This window comes from Ischnura elegans, chromosome 5, assembly GCF_921293095.1.
Source record: "Ischnura elegans chromosome 5, ioIscEleg1.1, whole genome shotgun sequence".
Classification (NCBI taxonomy): domain Eukaryota; kingdom Metazoa; phylum Arthropoda; class Insecta; order Odonata; family Coenagrionidae; genus Ischnura; species Ischnura elegans.
The window spans coordinates 13,794,407-13,812,621 of record NC_060250.1 but is presented as its reverse complement, the minus strand read 5'-3'; the positions used below and the strand labels follow the sequence as shown (position 1 = coordinate 13,812,621).

The 18,215-nt window shown below is 37.4% G+C and overlaps 1 long non-coding RNA gene across 1 annotated transcript in view; it reads left to right on the top strand.

The window, feature by feature from the left end:
• Positions 1-226: 226 nt before the first annotated feature.
• LOC124159651 overlaps positions 227-18,215 on the top strand; it is a 29,658-nt gene continuing 11,669 nt past the window's right edge. Inside the window, exons 1-2 of the long non-coding RNA XR_006865005.1 lie at positions 227-611; positions 7,313-7,395. This is a non-coding gene — a long non-coding RNA (uncharacterized LOC124159651). The remainder of the gene's footprint in view (positions 612-7,312; positions 7,396-18,215) is intronic.

The following is an 18,215-nucleotide window of genomic DNA, read 5'->3' as shown; positions in this document are numbered from 1 at the left end:
TTTGCACGTGCGGTAGACAAAAAGCATCACTACTGTTAAACCGGTCGTACTTTTGTAATTTTTTTAGGGACTAACAATTTGTGGGGTCATGTACTGACTGGTTGAGTTGATCGTGGCTTTAGGACTTCGGCATGACTCAATTTTGATTTGAGGGTGGAGAAAATTTCCGATCGGTGCGAAGCCACTCAGAGTATAGTTCAGTTTCTGGATTGCCGTGTGATGGGAATGTTGAATTTTTCAGAATGGCGTGCCTTTTCCGTGTTGTGAAGTAATTATTCCATTTTTCAATAAATTTAAGACAGTGATTTATGCATCTAAAAAACGTTTACTGTTCGTTGCGCATTGTGAACAAGTGCATTGGTCTATGTGGAGTGGGATGAAATCGGAATTTGGAAATCACTGAGTCAGCCCTTGGCATAGTGATAATTGTGTTCGGTGGTGTGTGTGTGTGTGGAATCACATTGTGGTGATTGTATTACATTGTGTTTAGCATTTTGTGATACAATGAGAGTTACAAAGGAAGAATAACACATCAAGCGATACTGGGGCCTTGGGATTAAACTTCATTCCTGTTGAAAGAGTCGAGGCTACTAATCTAAGGAAACAAACAAGTAAGAATGATTTTAACTTTTTTAAACTAATTATTAACTTTATCTAATAATATCCCCATGAAGTTCGGATCACTCTCTTTTGTAAACCAGTTTACAGGCGTGGTGAGTGGCAGCTGAATGGAGAATACCCTATTTTGTGATATTCGTGCCACCTTAATTAGATTTACCACTCAGAACATAGTTCAGTCGCTGGATAACCGTGCGATGGGAGTGCTGATTTTATATTTCTCAGTGGTGTGCCTATCCCGCCTTGTGAAGTAATAATTAAAAAAATTCCAATGACACGTAAAATTTCCACGTAAATTCAACTCCACGCATGTGAACAAATTATTATGTCGGAAAATTTATAATTATTTAATTTGGAATGATTTATCACTCTTAATATAGTTAGAATTCTTTACCCTAAAGGCGCAGCATTAGTATAGTCTCGGAGACAAAAACCTTACCACCCAGGAGACGAAATTTTTCTCGAGAATGAACGCCGAATTGGCGACGACGCTGAACCAACCTTCCCATATCGCTGAACAACAGGAGGGAGGGGGAGGATCAATTGCTCGGACTCGAGAGCACCCAGTCACAAAAATCACTCCGTTGGTCAAATTCCCTTCCTCGAAAGCTAATCACTCCATTTCGACCTCACCGAAGAAAAGTCCCTCCCTCCCAACTCAAGAGGGTTTGTTGTGCTCCCACGAGGAGGCGTGGTTCATCTTATGGTCTCCCACCTAGCGTGAATTCCTCGCCGCGTTGACTTACGAAGTAGACTGAAGCTCTCATTTCCTCCGTGGCTATAATTTCAATAATTTTAGTGCGCTTTGCTGGGAAGGATGTGTGAGAATACAATTAAAAATGCAACATGATTTATCCATTAAATATGTCGCATTTAATAAATGGAAATGCCAACTTGATCGTGGTTATGTGGGATGTTTGACTGCTACGTGCCGCCTTTCACAGCATTAAATTTTGGCAAAAGCGTCCCCCCCCCCCCTGGCAATGACTTATTTGTGAGGTCATACATGCGTGTTAAAGACTCAACTGAGAATTTTCAACTTTTAAAGCAGAAGTCTAATCTTTTCCTTTGGGAAAATATTCCTAAATATCGTTCTTATTAAAATGTAGGTATCTGAGTAATATAAGTTGGTACTTATGAAGGATAATTGTATAAATTAAATCGCATTATAATAGACATATAATAACATTACACAATTAATGTAAAATCTATTGACGCAACTTCTTGAAGTTGATCCATGCTCCAATTCCAATGCCTCCAAGAATCCTATCCTTCACCTCAGATCGCTCCTTCTTCGTCCAATGCAACTCCTCCTTTTCCGAAACTGCTCCTATTTCCTCTGGTGTCCCTCAAGGCGCCATTCTCTCCCCTGTCCTGTTTAACCTCTTCACAAATGATCTTCCTACCATTCCCGGCGCCTCAACCTTTCTTTATGCAGATGATACCACCTTCATTGCCCAGGGTTCAAACCCAAGAACTACAGCTGAGCTCCTTCAACGCCAAGTTGATATCTATGAAGACTGGGCAAATACTTGGAAATTGTCGGCCAATCCTAAAAAATGCGTTCATATAACGTTTTCCCGACGTCCGAGAGCAGGCATAGGAGAGCCAATCTTTTACGGCAACACTGAGATTCCCCGCCGAGAGAAAGCCACCTTCCTTGGTGTAATTCTCGATAAGCAAATGAGATGGAAGCAGCATATTAATTATGCAACTGGAAAAACTCTTGCAGCTGCTCGTTCGCTTGGTCCACTACTACATCAAAAGTCAGCGTTATCGTTGAAGACCAAACTGCTTCTCTATAATACAATGCTGAAACCACTTCTATCTTATGCATCGCCGGTTTGGCTCATGGCAGCCAAAACCCACCTCAACCGCATCCAGACTACTGAAAATAAAATCATTCGGAAACTAATAGGCGCTCCCTGGTTTATTCGAAATAAAGATATTCGGAAGGACCTTAAAATCATTCCAATATTAGTGGAGCTAAAAGCAAATCTTGTAAAATTCGAGCGATCCTTAGAATATACTGAAAATGAATTACTCCAGAACCTATGGAATTATTCCCCAACCGACATTGGTAAACATAAAACCCCGAAATACGCTTTAGTCCCCCACCACATCCCCTCCCCCTAATTATCACAATCTGCCACACTGTGACTTTACTGATTAAAATTTACTAGAAACGAAAAAACTTGAAATGCACTGTAGACAGCCTTTAAGGCTGGGAATAGTGTGTTAAAAATTTTGGAAATCTCGGCGTGGCGTGGCAATGCCTCCAAGAAATAATAAATTAGGTACTATTCGAAGTGGGTTGGGTAAGTGTGAGGAAAGAGTTTTTCAATTACTAACTCCAGTCTGTTTCATAGATCCTACAATTCTGGAGTTTTGTTATTGGTGGAATGCCGATTTAAATAAACTGCCTAACGTCCTATTCGGTGAACACGTATGTCCATCATATGTATCACGTGACGCGGGAAATTCAGACATTAATAAACCCGGGGATGGAGAAAAATTAGGTACATATCAAAATGAAATACAATATATTAATTCATAGTTAAGGAAAGAAAGGGATAGGAACATGTAATAGAACAGGATTGATTCACGATTTGTTCTATGATGGAAAGATTAAGTCGTTTATTGTTCTGATCCACCATTAATCAATTGATGACTCTATTTGTGAACAAAGCTTTACTATACAGTTACGGACGTAAAAAATTTGGATTCATATTTAGCAAAAAACAAGTCGAGGTGAATATAATTGACACTCATCAACATAATGCTATGTCTAATTGAAACCGTACGTGATAAATTTATGGAAATTGATGCCTAATGTGTACGCGCGCAAGGACATTTCGTATAGAGAAACTGAAATCCGTTAACACCCGTATATAAACCTAATTAAAGGTCAGACCCACACTCCAAGAAATAATAAATTAGGTACTATTCGAGGTGGGTAGGGTAAGTTTGAGGAAGGAGTTTGGAGGTGGGGGCTCAACATGTGCGTAAAACTGAAGTTCGTGGGAGGAAGCAAATCGGTCCGATAGTCGTTTGTTGCCTCCACTGATTTAATTTAAATTTCGGTCTTTTTCTTCCATTATACACTAGAGACGCGCAATTGTCATAATCTGAGACCAATATTGAGATCCCAACCTTAGTATTAATATGATAAATGGCGAAGGTTAGCAATGAAAATACTCGTAGTCACAAGTATAATTTTTTCGAAGATTAATTCCCTCCCCAAGAGGGAACTCTTTAAATCCATGTTCGTATAAATTTACTCTTTAACCCCGTCCTCATATCCATTGATCTATCATCCATTTTAGGATCATCACCAAACAATGTGAATATCACTTAGGATGGCGATGAGGGGCGCTTGTGAGAAAAAGTAGGCTTATTGAAATAAAAATTAAAGGTTACGGGGGTAGGAGGCGAGTCATCTGTTTTGGAATATTTAATCGTCAGGTTTGTGATGGTGAGCCGTGGAGGGAGTTGGCACCCCTGTATAGATCACAATTTCACTTGTATCTAAATGAATAATAATTTTTTCACTCACGATTATTCTGCCATATTTCTGCTCCGCGAACATGCACGTAACAGGTGCCCACACCCGATTTTCTTCTCACTTCATGGTCATAGGCGTGACAGCTGTCCCGACGAACACCAGGATCAATTGGTAGGAGAACTCATAGTTCAGCGTTACTGCAAAATTGCACAAAAGGGAACGACGTTAGAAATATTACTGGAAGTCGGGACAGTTGATAATCATCATAAATGAATGCGTTGAATAAATGCTAAGTATTATCTTCATCTACAGCTCTTCTTGGGAATGTAGTGATAAAATGATTAAACGAACATATGGCACCAGAAAATGTAAATAATTAACCACAGTTTTCGTATGCTAATTAAATATTGCTGAGAAACAGGAATGTAACTTGAGGAATTGAAAACATTTAACTTTCGTGGGACTGAAAATTGAAAAACAATGCCGGTAGTACATTAAAATCCACGCGATAAGTTTAGGGAATATTAATCATGGGTGCCAATTGAAGTGACGGTACTAAGTGCACGACTGAAAATTTGGGTTACAGCGTAGAAGTTTAATTGAGTGGGTTCACAAAAAATATAACCAATGCCATCGCTCAATCAATTCCTCAAACCAAGTGATGGTTTGTATAGACGCAAATATGGTAATTATAGCTGAAAGGAGAGCAGTATTGAGAGCTGCGTGAAACGGTTTTCCGAATTTCCGATCTAAGATGACGGCACTTAATAGATAGGACTTGTACTTCAGCGCTCACGTAATAATCACGATCACTCCATTGGATATTGACTCCGCGCGCACGTCCGTACCAAATCTCCCCCTTCACTCCGTAACAATCAGTAAATCACATTCCCTGTAAACAGTAAAGCAGATACAATGCTAGACCATAGGATCATTGTCAAAACACACGCAAATGAAGAAGGTTGCTGAAAAACGCACGTGAAAGACAGACACTAAGAGGTTTTTATTGCATTCCTGAGAATGCATCGGAGAATACCAAAGTTCGATGGAATAACAGTTCTTACCCTCTATCACCTCTTAAGGAACTATTTAGAGGTTTGATTAATATAGGAATAGTATCATTTAATTTCGAAAATCGAATTTATCTTTGTATTTTGATGGTAATTTGTCGAAAACCGGCGCACTAAGTGATGGAATGAAAATTATAATGGCAATAAATATACACAACATTTTTGTACTCACTCGCTTAGTCACGATCGATTACGTGAATTTCGTCCAAATAAGCCGCTGTTTGTGTCGTCTTATCTTCTGACTGAAGCTTCACTTGCACACATTTTTCACTCATTTTTAATTTCTCCAGCGTGGTATGTATGCAATAAACAGTCAAGTCGCTGCATCCGTGTATCCGTTGGGCGTCACATCGATGTAAATGGAGTAACTGACGGTGGTCTGTCGGAGTGGACACTGTTACGCTAAGAGTGCGGAAGTAGTTTGAAATGCCACGTGAGAATGAGTCATAGTCTGCCGAAGGTAAAAAATATCGTTAATATAGGGTGGGGGAGGAAATATACCGCGAAAGTTAGTGGGTGTGGAAGGTTAACAATGGAATATAGTGGGACATGATTGAATAGGACATTAGGACTGTCGGAGAGTCAAAAGCGGCCAGACACCGAAACTAGCGAACTTATTGGGAGAGACGTAAACGACGTCACAAGAAAACAAAAGACAATCAATTTTCGCCATAGGCGAACAACATGTGACGTAGCAATTTTTACTCTCCATAAAAATTATTTTTCGGAAAAATTAACTATTTTACACGAATTTATATAAAGTATTACCTTTAAATATTTAATTCTAATAAATCCTATTCATTCATATGTTAAAACCATCCATTTTATAGTTTTTTTACGAAAATATATCTGACTTTTTCGTGACGTCACAGGCCTTATCCAATCAGGTGGCTATTCTCAGGCGCTACTCATTCCAAGGCTCTCAGATTCTTCAGTATGGTGTTAGCCGGCTTGGAGTGAGGAGGTAAGTAAGCAAGTCATGCTTAAGTTATCGGTTCCTCTTTTCATATGCGTGTCATTACTTTTTCATTTTAGAGTTCATGATAGCATTATATTTGCTGCCATTAATGTCGATAATTATTTGTGATTACACTGCTTTATATCGCCTACGATAATTTTTTACCGTATGCAAAGTACGACAAGGCTTGAAGGGAGTACTTTTGTAATACTTAGTCGGTGATTTGTAGTTTTTAATTGTTCCTGCCAATACGAGAATAGTGAGAATATTTTTCCAACGTGTCCATTGTTATCGCCGCTTATACTTTTTCACGGGTTCGACTGCTGTTGTGAGACGCGATACGTCTGGATTGTTCATCATTAAGTGCGATGCCTCGTAATGTAGGTTCGGTAATGTTGCTTTCATGTCACACGTATTAGATAGTGGTAGATTGTCCATTGATATTATCGTGATCATTCTGATTAATTATACCTGATTTGTGTGTTTGAGGATCGCTGACGAAGTGCTTTACCCAAGGTCTTTCGTGCGTGTTACTTGGTTGATTTCTTAAGGATTTGAGAACACTCAAAATGTTACGATTTGTCTCCCATCGTTGGCTAGAAACTAATGTGATCGAGTTTTCAACTAATCGCCGCAAGAAAATTTTGGAAGATATACCGATGGCTTGTCATCAAGATGATTGAGTTGTGTAGGACTGTCCCATTTGACATGCGACTGACATCCTTGCATTGGTGTTATCATTCACGTAGTATTAAGCGGAGCCTCCGGGACTGAGTTCTTAATATTTCGTGTTCCGAGTTGAAATAGACGCCTCTCTTTGGTGTATTCAGCGAGTGGTTGTCATCCCTTAAATTTATCTCAATTATTCGGGAGTTTCCTTCGAATACAACCAAGAACTTTCAGTTCTCGTCTTTTATTTTCTCTCCTTGGTCGTTGACTTAGATGGCCTGAGCAATCAATGAGTAGAGGCAATTGAATAAGTAAGTGGATTTACTATCATTTCTCGCTAATTTAATTTCTAGTTGAAAGTTTTCCGTCGCCTTGGCAGCCTGATTTTGCTGCGATAATACAATATATTAAGATTTTATTTATTTTGTACTCCCGATTCCTGCATGATTACAGTGCTTTGTTAATGTGTGTATTTTTTCTTATTATTTTCAGAAAATCGAGCCGTGTGAAAGTAGTGGTGTGCAATTTTACAAGTGATATTTCTTGGAATTCTTATACATCGTGAGGAATGAAAGGTAAGCAATTTTCTTCTTTCAACATTTTATTATAATGCTATAAGCCAAAAAGTTGCCATGATTATGCCAATCTTCAGTGTTTTCTAAAAATAGAAGGATTTTTTTTCAAATGACGGGCATGCGCAATTACACACAATTTTATTTTTGTTTGGTTTCTTTCTCCGTGATTTCTTAAAAACTTTCAAATACCAGATAAGATACGAGGTGATTTTTGGGTTCTGGTTTTTTGTGAAGCTGTTCTCAAGATGAAGTTGACGGATTCTTGTACTTACGATCCCATTCATCGTTAACTTGTTTGGCTAAACGTACCATCAGACAATTAGATACCTCTTACAATTAGAGGTATCTAAAATATTACCTACAGTTCGTTATAAATATTAGCGTCTTCTGAATAAATTAGACGATTGATCTTCTCATTATATTGACACTTGGTGTATAGTTGACCTGATTCATTTCGCAGCTGTTACTTTTTGGGGCACTGGATTGTTCCTATGTAATGTTAACAAGTTTACGTCTCGTCGTTATTTTCTATCGATTCTCCCGCTGTTATTCGATAGTATTTTAACTTGATAAAATAATCTTCTATCGTACTAATTTTCTGAAAATCTATTAACCTTCAATGGGCTCTTTTATTAGTAAATACAACAGCTTTTGATAATTTCTTGCGCTGGTATCTATAGGTTGATCAAAATGTATGGCAAAGGCTCCTAATTTAATCGTTGACTTCTTCCAAACGCATTTAGTTATAAAGCCAGTTAAGGACTCCGTGCAATTAGGAAATTCCTGCGATAGATACTCGCGTATAACGCTCATATTACCTATCCTGCTGTTTCTTTTTACCCTTATAGACCCATTTCATCGTCCCTTTCTTGTTTTCCAACGTTATTGATGTGGGAATTTTTGAGTCACACATTTCCATCGGAGAATTTGCCTGCGCAATAAGAAAAGAAAATTTTATGAAACATAAGGTTGAAAATACGATCGAATAATTGTAACATGGTTGCTTACTCCTGAACTCTACTTGCTGAATTTTGCGGAAGGGAGACTTTTATCATTAGAGTTGTTGAAATTAATTTTAGGCTTTCGCAAATCTTTTACTGTTCCGAATACTGTTTTCTTAAGGTCCTTCCTCTTTTAAAAGTTGCCCTCTCTTCTGACGTCATGGCTTTAACAATCTCTATCTTCGCCCATCCTTTTCATGTAGTTGTTAGAAGTGCATCCCATATCCATCGCCAAAACTTAAATGCATCAAGGTCTCGGTCGTTCTTTCTTTATTTTCCAAAGAAAATTTCCTTGTATGAGATTCCGTTTGAAGTTGTGTTGCTTGGGTAACTGTCCGATGACCTCAAGTTTCTTGTTTTCAATTTTTCCATTTGTTTTTTATCTGCATGGACTTCATTTGGTGCGTGCTCAATTAGAATTGTCGACATAGTTCTTATACTCCTCCTTCTAACCTCAAGTCTGTTTTTCTCAAGTTTGGTCACCTTCTTCCTTAGTGTTTATGTCTCACATCCATGTGTCAGCGTACTACATTCAAAATGTTTCAGGAATTTCTATAGTCTCAAAACTTAAACCGATATTTAAGGAGCCTTCTCAAATTGAATGATTTCATTAGCTAACGCTATACTTTTTTGACCTCATAAGATAATTTTTTATTATCATCCAGTGAATCTCTGTAAATCGTATACTGAATAATGTTGTTTTTTGGCATTTTCAAAAGTTCTGAAGGAATATTCTCAAAGTTTATTTAAACGGGACTAAAATGGATGGAATTTTATTTCTAATGATAAATAATATCCTCCTGTTCAATATTCGAATAGCCTCATTCGTTCGCTACTTCATACGTTTCGCGTAACCTATGGTTTGATTATCAAGGGTCGAAGTGGGGAAATGCTAGCAAAAATGAATGGCTCTAAATTTAAATTATCTTTCTCAAACTTAAAACTGATAAATTCCACACGGAGTGAAAAAACAATTCATTCATTCTACGAAACAATATTTGATCGAGGGCAAAAGAGTTAATGGCCCTCTTAACATGATAACAAAAAATATTTCCTCTTTATTTTGTGTGCCAGTGGTGTGCGATGGCCTCGGAAGCAATATGGGGAACTGCACACCGCTTAATGCTCTTCCATTGGAGGATCCTATAATTGAAAACAACTTCTAAAACCTCGAACTATAGGACAGATTATTGAACCCGTTGTTTTTATATTTTCTCATCATTACAAAGCGTCAGTTATTCCGCTTTCTTCACATTTGTATTTTTACGAAGTACTCAATATTACCCAAAACATTGAAGGTTCATTCAAGGAAAACCTGAAAATTGACCTTCGTGAAGTGTCTTTGAAGAACGCTAAAAACCGTGTAGCATTATAGCAAAATAAAATCATAATTTGCATTACCTTTGAAAGCAAAAGTAACGGAGTTAATAAGAGTGGAGGACTACAGTAAATTTTCGATTATCTTCATCAGGCCATCATAACTGAGATGTGGCAGGTTAAGTTGCTCCGTCTTCTTCTAATGGTTTTTGAACTTCTCTTTGATTTCACTCTTCTTACTCCTTATGCATTACTTTTTGAAGCGAACCAATTTTGTTTCATTAGCTTTCGTCAGCACCACTTTATGAATCCTTTTACTCATGACTTTATGCCGCTTTCGTTGTCCATGTTTAACCCTCATTAAGAAACATACTCTATACGTAGCCTATGAAAACTTATTTCCTTGCAATTAAGCTTGCATTCTAAATTGTGCGTAGATTATTCTTTGCGCAGAATACCTCCCTTCCTTAAGTTATTGTACTGACTGTTTCTTGTTTGTCTTCGTCCTTCGCTGCTTTCTCTGATTTCCTGGGTAGTAAAATTCTTTCTCATTTAAAGCTTTTGTTTTACTGGTTAAACATTTTTCCGAGTCTCCTCTCTTTTGACGCTAATCTTTGAGATTTTTTGTGGATGTTCGACTGCGTATTACCCTTTTCATTTTTATCAGGGTCATCCCTTCTGCGTGTCGTTTTTCGTCAGCAAATCGCTAATTCATGCTAATTCTTTCGTCACGGATGTCTTCTCCTGTAGCCTTCTCTATGATTTATTTGGTTTTTTTCTCGATTTAACATGAACAATTTCGGGAAAAAGTTCGCAACTTTATCGTTCCTTTCGCTATTTATGTTCTGCACGGTTTGGTTCACATTTCATCACGGATACTAGGCCTTTAAATAGGCTGTGGGGAATTCTTCGATCATTGTACGAAAAAAAACATTTCTTTGAGAACAATGATAATTAAATTGCAATTCATCATGTCGGAAACCCTCTCTAAGCCGACAAATTCTATGAACTTTGGTTTGTTCTTTTATTTCTTTAGTTTATTATCAGTCTAATTAATTGAATCCGACTTGGTCCACTTCTAGGAATTATTCTGGTCTTCGTTCTATTCTCCTGTAAATGATTCTCTTCGATATCTTTAACGAATATTTCATTATTTTGATGTTCACACAAAGTAATCTGCTCCCTTATTTTTTTGGAAGAGGAATAATGATGTTCTTCTCGATGGCACTTTGTATATATCCTGATGTGTATATTTTGCATATGCTTTATGGAGCTGGTATAATGTCTTATTTTTTTGGATTTTTAATTAGCTCTGCAGGAATACCGTCCATTTATGAAGCATTATCCTTTCTCAGGTCTTCCATCGCTGCATCGAGTTCCTATCATAAGATGCTAGCTCTCATTTCATTCTTTTTTGTACCGCATTCTTCTTCGATCATTTTTTCTTCCTTTGTATCACTCTTCCAGGTATTCTTTCCATCTCAAAGTTCGGTCTTCTATTACAATCAGCACATATTATTTCGTGCCCCTTACAAACTTGCATTTCACCTTGAAATGGTTCCTCAGAATTCTGTAGGCAGCTTCCACTTTTCCATGGGGAGGTTATTTTCATTTTCATCGCAATAGTTCTTCATCCATGTTTATCTAGCTTTCCTCGTTTATCGACAAATCTCGTTCATTATTCTCATGGAGTAGTACTTTTGTCCTTCCGTTTTCACACTCTTGAGTTTTGGTGGGTTGGCAATCACTTACTTATGTTCTGTGCAGAATTCTAGGAGCATTTCTCCTCATTCATTTCGTTTTATTGATCCATAATTTCCCGTTAATCTTACATTCTCCTACAATTCTAATTCCATAAAACAATACGATTTTCTTACGCTCTAACCTGTTTGATTTCTCCCACGATTTCATCGCTTACGTCATCTACCACTTCATTTTCATTGTATTACGTTGGTATGTAAACTTTTACCGTTACAATATCTACATCTACATAATACCCCGCTAGCCGCCTAAAAGGCGTGTGGCAGGGGGTGTTAGGTCACAAGCCGTTTACAGCTATTAAAAAAAATGAAGGACTCTAACGAGGTTGGGACTAGCGTTTATTAAAGTCCTTTATTGTTCGGGGGAAAAACGAATTCCCATATCTATCCGTTCGGCAAAACATTTCTCTAAATTCATCGCTTCTATCGGACCTGGAAATATAGTGTGGTTCTAATATTATGTTCTCTGTGTCGCTCTTAAAGGTATCCATTTTCAATTGTTCAAGCAATCTAAGCCTAGCGCGCAGCCTTCGAGTCTCCAACGGCTCCCAGCCTAATTCGCTTTACATCTGGGTAACACTGTCTGTACGCCCGTAGCAGTGTTTGACGAAACGCGCAGCCTTCCTTTGTATTTTATTCAGTTCGATTAAGTCGTTCTGCACCGGATCCCATACGCTCGCTGCATATTCAAGGTACGGTCGGACGATAGCGAAATAGCACCTTTCCTTTACTTTCTCATCCGAAAATCTTCCCAGAATACGCTTGACGAATCCTAACATCTTCGGGGCTATGCCGCAAAAATCCCTTATATTTGTTCCCCACGAGAGGTTCGAGGTTATAGTTACTCCCAGGTACTTCACTTCATCTGTTGCCTGTATTTTAATACCATTCACAACATAAGCATGGTTATAGTTGGATGAACTCTGCAAAAAATGTACCGACATGCATTTGCTCAGATTAAGGTTCAAGACCCCACTCTTGGCTCCACAAATGAACGCTGCTTAAATCCGATGATAGAATTTCGTAGTCAGAGTGATCACTAATTTCGCGATAGATTACAGCGTCGTCAGCAAATAAACGTATTTTTCTGCTAATGCGGGAGCAGAGATCATTAATGTATATAATGTACAACAGGGGGCCGATTACGCTTTCTTGTGGAACACCAGATGTAACATTTACAACATCAGAGTTAATTCCGTCAGGAACTACTTTTTGTTTACGATCTCTGAGAAAGTCGCGTATCCAGTTTGCAACTGTTTCGTTTAATCCGCATGACTGTAATTTGTGTAAAAGTTTGTTGTGAGGTACCATGTCGAAAGCTTTCTTAAAATATAGAAATAGTGCGTCAACTTGTCTTTTCGATTCACCAGATTTAAGAACGTCGTGTATAAAGAGCCCAAGCAGTGTTTCGCATGATATACCTTTTCGGGATCCGTGCTGACAGCCATGGGGGAAGTTACGTCTGTCCAAGAAAGTCATGATATTGCTAACGACGATATGCTCAAGTATCTTGCATATAATCGATGTTTATGAAATCGGACGGTAGTGTCTGGGTCATGTCTGTTTCCCTTTTTTAATATGGGTGTAACGCTTGCAATTTTCCAGTCTGGCGGTAACTTCCCTTCGGAGAGTGACTTCTGGAATATATTATCTCTAAGTAGGGCGCGATCTGTGGAGCTAACTCCTTGAGGGCCTGCGCGGGTATTCCCTCCGGACCCGGAGATTTACCATTCTTAATCGATTGTAGTTGTTTAGTTATCCCATCACGTTGAATAGATATTTCTTCCATCGATTCCTCAGTATATGGGATGTCTAAATTGAATTGAGTATCGTCAGTAGTGTATGCATTCGAAGTGGGAATTTAAAGTGTTAGATTTGTCAATATTTTCGGTGACAAGTTTACCATCTTTATCAAATAACGAATCTACGGTTCAATAGAGCACGACCACAAGGATTTCGGATTTTCATCGAGTAATTCACTGAGTACTTTTTTCTTAACCTTTAGCATTGCAGTTAGCATTGATTTCTTGATTATTGAGCGTTGTGCAGCGTAACTTTCTTTAGCTTTAAGTTCCTTCGATTTATTACGTGTCGTAATGGACTTTCTGCACAAGTTGTATAGTTTTCTCTGCTTCCTTAGTTCCCTTCTGACATCGTTGTTTTACCAGCGAGGTTCCTTAATATCACATTTCATATTTTGCGGTATATGTTCGTTGATTCCTTGGCGTAGAATTTCTAAGAAGTGTTTCGAGTAGGTACTTTTTTCTTGGAATTTCGAATTTCATTTCGCATTGCTTTCTTGTTTATTGATCGTTGTGCACATGGAAAAAAAGATTTGATTAAAACTATCAAACTGGTGTGATAGGGAGTATTTATGTTAAATATACCTACTTAAAATTTAATGTAAATTATTAAGTGCTTGACTTATTTTACTAAACGCTCTTGATATATTTCATCAAACATTTTGATATTTCATAATTTGGTCAATTGCACGAAAGAGTTTGGTAAAAATAACTTACTTAATTCAGCACTATTCAGGGTTTGGTAACTTTTATCGAAGTTATGATTAATTTTACGAATGTTCCTGCTTGTTTTGTAAATATTATCAATTTCTACATTGTTATGCAAATTTGGTTTGATAGAATTTAGTAACTGTTTTTTAATCTATCGAACGGTCAGTAGTTCCTCTTTTGTTTATACCAATACACATTTACAGTTGAAAGATTCTTAATCATGCCTTGCATAATAGGTAGGCTGGTAGAAATGATTTTGTTTTCATTATTTGTGATGGCGATAACGTTTTAATTTTGGTTGCGTTCATTTTTTTTGTTTATTTATGCTATGAATTGCAATGTTATCCGTAAGTTGGTGCATCAAAGACAATGATTGAAAAGCGTATTATCATGGATATTAAAGCTGTAAGGAGATGTTTGTGTATTTCGACACATTAAAACGTTAATTCGAGGTATTCATGAGGTATAATCATTCGCGATCATGTTTAATAACATGTGATAAAAGTCGTCATACTAGACCCAATCCGTGCTAAGGATATCACCCAGCACGTTAAAGTCCTCTCTACATCGATGTAAAAAGCGTGCAAATAAAGTTTTTTTGCGTATCTGCAATAGATATTGATAAGGAATACCTACGTAATGCAATTGTGTGCATCAAGTATTCGGCTTAAGATTACAAACGGAAACTGTAGTCACACCTTATTCACATTTCAAAACAAAGGTTGATTATTTACAATAGGGTTGTTCAAGCCTATCAAAACGGTCTAAAAAAACGAATGTATATCACTTCTGATGTAATTTCATTTTGATTGGGATGAATGACAGATGCGTTGAAAAAGTAATGATGGAATTATTAGCAATCAAAATTCGAACAATTTTAAACGCCGCCAAAAACGGTCGGCCATCTTGAAATAGAGGTGATGACGACACAAGCCTGTACGGCTGGCCTGTACCCTCGATCGCTCGATGCCAAGCTGAGTACTCTGCATGCCGACTGGACATTTGCCAAGGTTATTCCTTATTTTGAAATGGCCTATGTTGTGCATGAAGCTTCCGGATGGATCAAGGCGACATGAAATCCTTTCTTCAAGTTAGGCAGGCAATGTATGTAGCGTTGACAGGAATTGAAAGTTTTGTATTGCTGCATTTGCTAGGAAACTACGTGCAGTGAACTTTCATTGTGCTTCTAGTGCAAGTGAACACAATTTGTGCCCTTAATGTACCCCTAAGTGAATGATTGCATATAGACGATGAAGTAAAGAGTGAAGTGAGTTGTGAATGTAACTGCTTCGACGAAATTATTTATTTCTTCCATGCTAGTTCAATCAACCCTATACATTTCGATCTAAGGTATCTAACTATTGCCTAGGGGATATTTTTCATATTTGAGCTAGTTGTGCTTTAGGGATACATCGAACGCATATTAATTTTCAATCGTTTGTTCGCTTCTAAGTTCCGTTTGATTTTATTACCTATTCATTTTGAGCATTCACGAGTGTTTACACTTCACGAATTTCGTTGCGCTGTTGTTTGTTTTTGTTTTGGTCATATTTTGGTTACGGTAAGAGTACGGGTAAGAGTAATAGTGAAATTCGAAGTTTTTTGATGTTACAATAACCGGTTTAGCTATTTGTTTCAGCCTATTCATTTCATTGTCCTCGAAATGTCAATGTGAAATAACGTAAACTGATTCTAAGTCGTTAGTGATGAGTGAGAAGTGAGGTGTGGAGAATCTTTCGAACTTCAAGGAGTGCAAATTCTTTTAGCGTGTGCATAGTGATTGGAAAACCGATTATCATGTTTTATATTTATTGTGAGTCAAGTTTTTCATTGAATCAGTTGATTCGGAATATATTCGAATAATTCGTATCAAAAAGACAACTCGTGAAATGTGTACGTTGTAGTGCTATTTATGATATGATGAGCAATAAATATGTACAAGTAAGGGTAATTTTGCTTATTATTACTCTTATTAAAGGATAAATTTGGATTTTCTTTAAACACTGATCTGGCGGCAGACGCTGGAGATCTTGAAAAAAAGTGGAATAACCCTGCTGAGCCACTTAAACAACACTGCAGTAGGGCATCTACAGGCTTGTGACGTCACACATCAATTCAAGATGGAAGTAGGGCTTTTTGGCGTAACGTAAAATTTGTCACTGTTTAAAGCCTTCTCTAAACATGTACAATTAAGAAAATAGCATAATATTATTGTCATTGCTCCTTCTGAAGCACGATCTTTCGATTTCTTAAATAATAAAAATATGGTGAACAACCCTATAGTAGTATATTACGACTTTTGTGTAAGATGTTATTATAGCAACCGATACAGCCTAGTTGTTAGAGTTCGTTTTTACCATGCGGGGTGCCGACGCATGCTTTGTGCAGGCGTATTTTTCTCCATCTTTTTGTATTTATTTTGCATAAACTTACGGTGTACTTTTAATTTATGATTTTTAATCAGAAAAATGTTTTTCTGGGTGGAAAATCTTTCATATGTGCACGCTACGTCGGTTTTATTATCCTTTTGATTTTGGTAATTTTTATCAAACTACTGTGGTCAGTTCGGTAACATTTGATAGAATTTATGAAACTGGTTTGGTAATTGTTGCTAAATTTTTCGATGAGCCATATTAATCGAAAAGTTTGATAAATCTCATCAGAATTCGATAGTTCTAACTATACGTGCAGCGTAGCTTTCTATTGCTTCAAATTCCTTCGATTTATTACCTGACTTGATGCACTTTTTGTAAAAGTTGTATGGTATTCCTTCTTTCCTAAGGTGCCTTCTCACATCGTTGTTGTACCAGCGTGGTTCTTCATTATAACCTTTCAGTTTTTGCGGAATATGTTAGTTGATTCCTTGGCACAGAATTTCTAACTGTTTCCATGTTACATCTGTTCTTTTATCCTCTGTTTTAGCCACGAATTTTGTGTAGGAGTCATTAAGCATCTCGCCAAATTTAATGTAGATGCATTTATCTAATAATTAAATATAGCGCTTTGGTTTTACAGCTGACACTGCATCAATTTGTAACGTTGCAAAAATTACTCTGTCATCACTAATACTGGCAATAATATCGATTTGTTTTATCAACATAGGATGGCTTAATGCTAAGAGGTCTAACATCAAATTTATACAAAAGATATCGGTTTCATCGATTTTATTCCGTATCCCATCCCTGTTATTAATATAATCTCAGACATCATCACAGTCAATGCTATTAGGAGAGCAAATTTCACTTTTTGCGAAAGTGTCGAAATCATTGGGACTGTGAAGTGGAATTTGATAGATAATATCTTTACGACTATGAATTTATGTCAACAGCCCCTGTTATAACTTACTCCTCCGTGATTTTAGGATCGCTTTGCCCGTTAGTAACACGAGCGGCGACTTGTGTAAGCCCTATGAAATGCGCGGTGAGTAAAAACACTTTTGTGGACCGACTGGGAAATCCTCTCATGAAAATTTTAATATTCTCTGTGGACGTAGTGTGGCGGAAAAAAGTATCCAAACAGAGTTTGTGCCGCCATCATCGCTTCGTAGGAGAATGGAATCCCTCTCTAATGGCGATTCCCTCTTTGGAACGAGACGAAGGAAATTCAGATACGGTCTTTTTTCAGCCACCAAGGTCGTGACGGTAAACTTGCCTGCCCCGCACCGAGGGTCGAATGTATTTCGTACTGCTCACCAGAATGTTGACGCATTCGATATCCTTATCTGTTTTGCCTTTCTTTTTCCGCTATCGCCCTCTAACCCTTCTTTCCTTTTCTTCTTCGCAACTACTCTGGAATTCGTTCTCAAATTCATTTTAAGCCAACCTCCACTTCCTCATTTCCTCGTCTCTGAAAATTTACGGCATGAATATTCGCTAGACGTAATCTGCAAGGCAGCAATGGCGAGGAGCGATTTTGAGCATCATGAATTTCTCTAAACACCTAAGCAATCATCACTTTAAAATGTTTTATTACGTCAATAGCGATTGAAAATATATCCTACTTATTTCTGCTACAAATTTAAATGACGAAAAACAATTTTCCGAAGTAAATCTCATAAATCGTAAAAAAATGACATTTTATTTTTTCTTAGCCTGTGGCCAAAGCAAACAAAAAACTTTATTTTTCTTTGGTTTAATACATGGCTTTCTTTTCAATTGCTTTGCAAACCAATTTTTTTAAATTGAAACAATTCATGACGTTTATTGCTGTCAAATTACTTTTGGCAATAT